Source organism: Miscanthus floridulus, chromosome 9 (assembly GCF_019320115.1).
Source record: "Miscanthus floridulus cultivar M001 chromosome 9, ASM1932011v1, whole genome shotgun sequence".
Lineage (NCBI taxonomy): Eukaryota > Viridiplantae > Streptophyta > Magnoliopsida > Poales > Poaceae > Miscanthus > Miscanthus floridulus.
Window position 1 is genome coordinate 14,646,565 of NC_089588.1, and position 4,593 is coordinate 14,651,157.

Below are 4,593 nucleotides of genomic sequence, written 5' to 3' on the forward strand. Positions count from 1 at the left end.
GAATTACTAAGAACAAATCGCCTTCACACTATATATATGCGCAGCTGTTGGCATGGACTATTGCAAGGCTTTAGAAAAACTAACAACACCCGAAAGTAAGATCTTAGATGGAACTACTGTTGAGGAGAACTATGACACACTAAGTAAATAAATGGCTCACCTTCATGACCATAACCCTCTCTGTACGAAATAAGCCTAGGCAGTAGTGTGAATTTCATGTACACTTGATCCCTAGGCACCAGGACGTATAACAACTTAATTGAAACAAAGTGCGAGATTAGTAGGCACAATAGGATGTAATTAGATCAGATCCGAATACAAACGGATTAGGCTCGGGTCTGGGTGCTCGGCTTGGCACAGTAGGAAGGGAAGCGAAAGGGTGGGCGTACCTGGTGGAGCAAACACAGGCCGACGCCAATCAGCAACACAATAGAAGAAAGAAGAGGAGGGTTCTAGGGAGGGGCTTGGGGAATGAGAATACATTTTTACGGGTGCAATAGAAGCGTGACCTTTGGAAGCAGTTGGAGCTTGGCCGATGCAGCAACCAATGAAAGAAAAACATTTTATGTTCCCTGTTTAGTTTCCAATCCTTGAATTGACATAGTGGCAACAATAGTGGTACTGTTAGGGAAATGAATTTTACATTAATTAGAATGTGTTTGGGAAAATGATAGATTAATAATTATGACCAGTTTGTAGCAGGAAGCCTTACTATGAATTATCAATGTAAGCAAACCCAATTGATTTTTTATGTATGCGCACCAATAAACTTGAGACCCGTAAAACCCACATAGAAGGAAGAGTGAACAATCATTTTGCCTACACCTGGACAGAAGGCGAAAAGGGCTACTTCAACTTAGTCAAAGATCTGTAGTAAGTTTTTTGTATGGTGACATTCATTTTGCCTGCACCTGGGCAGAAGGCAAAAAAGGGGTAGTTCCATTTAGTCAAAGATCCGCACTAATTTTGTTGTATGGTGACGTGCAAACTTCTCTCTACGGAGGATGTTATAAGGCACTCTGGAATACCACTTTGCACGAAGGGAAGTGTGGCATCGAAGGCATGAAAGCGGATTTTTTTTTAAATAATGGCTGGCTTATGTAAAATCGGAAAATGTGGATAATACCTAGATACTAATGCACCATTGAAATAGAATTCCTGGATGTGCATATGTACTAATTATAGCACTGAAACACTAAGGGTAGCAAACTAAAATACATAGGTATACTACACTTCTGACAAATATATAACTTACTCGCTGGACCACTCAAAATTGTGCCATAATATAATTCTGAAGAAGATTTGTTGAATATATAAAATAGAGTGAAATTGGTAACACCATAAGATCATGGCACTTCAATTCAGTATGTGTACCTTTTTAAGTGCACATGCTATGGCGACACAATTCCATTCCCTTGAAATTTGAGGTAGAAACCTGCATACTACACATTAAATTGCAGGCAATTAGGAGGACTAAGCATTACTACCTCATGATTAACAGAAGAAGGTAAACCAAGGCCAGCTATATGATGCAGCAAAAGAGAAATGGCTGCAGCAAACCAGGTGCCCAGCGGTGAACCCCTAGTTCCGCACAATAAACAAAGCGGAAAGCATTCCTGTGGCAGCAGGCCATTGGTGTATCAAAGAAGAATAGAAAAAAAAACATAAAATATGTTATTCATCTGCTAGCATAAATATCTGTTGGCAGCATAGTCTGACAAAGGTGGCACCTGGGCAAAAATTAGGAGCTGGTAAAATATATATACATTCTGAAGCCAAGTAGTGCATGACCGAAAATGGATTTTTAATAGAATTATAGGAAAGAGTTTAAATTACCAAGGGAATTCTTTTGGGCAATGTAGAACCCAAATTACATTAAAATATCATTTGGCTACAGTTAACTGCCATCTAGGATTCTAAAGAACACATTTGTTTCAGCTAACTGCCATATATAGGCAACCATAGTAGTTTACCTGAACCAGTTCAGCAAAGATTCTTCTTTTCAACAAAAGGAACAGATGAGTCTGATTCATGAGAAAAGTAGCAATAACAAATGCCCCAACTTTCATAAACGGATGCTTTAATGAAAAGTGAAAACAAGGAAACATATCCTGCCAACATTGGTTGGCTTAGAATTGCTGGTGGTTCGTCCAGGTAGGTTGGAATGCAAAAATCTAGAAGAGCACTGTAACATATGAAAGGTGTACAACTGTAAACTTTGTAGTTTTATTGCTTGTGCATAAGTACAGGCAGGGAACAACAACAGTTGAAGATTGCTCATAAATATGGGATGAATTCGTTCAATTTAGAAATGAATGATGGTAAAAGAACACGGCACAGATTGTGCACAATATATAGGCAATCCATGACATCTCGCTGCACAGAGGCATTAGATGTTTACAAATTGCATAGAAAGATAAGAGTTGTTGACTAATCAGGCCCTGAAGTTACCTGAGAATAATTCATTCTGCAGCTCTGATTCTGAACCCTAAAACTGCAAATGGCAAATACCTCAAGCCTGCAGGAAACATGTCGATAAGAGTGGGATTATCATAAGAATATTAAGAATAGGCTGTAAACAAATTGCAACCTGCATGTGCCCACATGCTGCCTTTAGTGCTATGGATCCCTAAGCTCATGCTAAGTTTTAGACGAAACCATTTGGCTGCAGAAGTAATTACTACGATGAAATGGCTACACAATAGGCTAGAGGTAAGTATCTCATTCTTGGGTAATCAATGTTACTCCACCGCACCAAAAATAAAAGGAAACTGATAAGAGTTTGAATCAATGCAAGAACAACATGACAGAACTTACTCCCTAAACAGATCGAGGAAGCATCGCGAAGAACAAAGGACTTATATTTTACTCACAAAGCTGCCATAAATAATTAGTGCTCCTAGAAACTACCCCCAACATGCATCTGTATTGGCTGAATTTTTTCTCTTTTTCTCTTAATTGGAACTCTTTGAAGTGAGAACCATGAGATGAATCAAAACTAAATGCAAAGAAGACAAATCACAATTTGCTTGTCAAATTATTCTGTGAACTCACATATTTGTTCTACACGATTGCAAGCTGGACAGTAGGAACCCAAAACTGCAGCAGACATCGCATTCTCCTATCTAACAAACGTAGCACCTTGCCCTTTGTAGTGACCCTTGGTGTCCACCTCCGAACCTACAATTTTAGCAGACATAGGATTCTCCTCTATACATATACAAGAATAATACATCGATAGTCAGTGAACGTATATGAACCAAGGGCAAGTAGACAAGGAAATTGGTATGTACCTTTGCATCGTCCAAAACAACATCTATATGTGGTATCAGACTATCATCAAGTGAGTGGTATCCCCGTATCCCATCTTATTAAGACACAGAGACAATTTGCTGCTTGCCTTGGTTGCTGATGTAGCATTGGAAGGAGATCGTTGGTGCCTCCAAAATACACAAAACAGAATAGGTAGAAAGAGATGCCAAAAAACAGGAATAACCAATTGACCAAGCTAAAAAGAGATGCAAAAAATAGAGTGGTGAGCGCTATAAAAATAGGATATACAATCGCAGCGCCTAGATAAATCAAAGAAAACTGTGAGATAAATAATAGTAATTCCCAGCGGCATTTGTCTTGTAAAGGTTTGTAAAATTTCTGTCATAGCAATCGAAAAGGTTAGTTTTTTTGTATGAAGACAAGATCTTTAGAGGCCTCAGGAACATGGCTATGATCATTTGTAAATCCGCTTGGAGCCTCAAGGCATGCTGACAAATGGACCACTCTCAGAAATTGCATAATATAAGTGACAGCTCATGCCCAGTACCTCACAAGTGACTAAACATCAGATCATATCCTTGAGCAATGGGTATATAATTGTCATCACAGGCTCAAGAAAGGGAAAAACTGCATAATAAAAAAAAGACATTGCCAAATTAGTAGTCGTTATAGAACTGTCTCTTTGTAGAAGGTTTGGGTAAGTAACTGTAGAGCAATAAATTATCTGGGACAAAAAATTGTGCGGAAAGCATCTAACGGCATAACTCAAATTTAAACAATTGGTCTGACCATTTGACGAGGTTTCCTTAACTAAGTACGGAATAACAATTTGAAGAATCCAACATATACGTACGACAACATTTTAGAAAATAGTACCTGGCATGCATGGATTTTAAAGACTAACACGGAACTGAAAGCAAAAAGGAGCTAGGAGAGAAGCAAGGCAGCACCTGCGTCTGTACTGGCTGGATTTGAAGCTGGGCCGGAGGCTTCTGACGGGAGCAGGCCGCGCCGAGGGGTACCCGCATCGTCGGGTACCGACGGGGCCCGGTCGAGCCGTTGCGCCACAAATCGCGGGCGGCGTTCCGGATATTGGCACCGGCCATTGCACGTCCGCGGAGGAGAGAGGATTCTGAGGGAGGAGGCATCAAATGAGGGAAGAGAAGAAGAGGACTATGTACCGGTAGATGTGGCCGCAGAGCAGAACCACTGGCGCGGCCGATGATGAAGTGTCAAGCTAGGGTTTCGTCGAGGCCACACGGATCGACGTCAGGAGGCAGCGCCGAGGAGCCAAGGGGCAGCGGCGCCTGCAGCCAGCGG

The 4,593-nt window shown here is 40.8% G+C and overlaps 1 long non-coding RNA gene across 1 annotated transcript; it reads right to left on the minus strand.

The window, feature by feature from the left end:
* Positions 1-3,055: 3,055 nt before the first annotated feature.
* LOC136481400 (uncharacterized) lies at positions 3,056-4,306 on the minus strand. The gene is made up of 3 exons (XR_010764709.1): positions 4,224-4,306; positions 3,294-3,900; positions 3,056-3,210 (listed from the first exon to the last, which is right to left on the minus strand). It is a non-coding gene; the product is annotated as an uncharacterized lncRNA (long non-coding RNA).
* Positions 4,307-4,593: the final 287 nt, after the last annotated feature.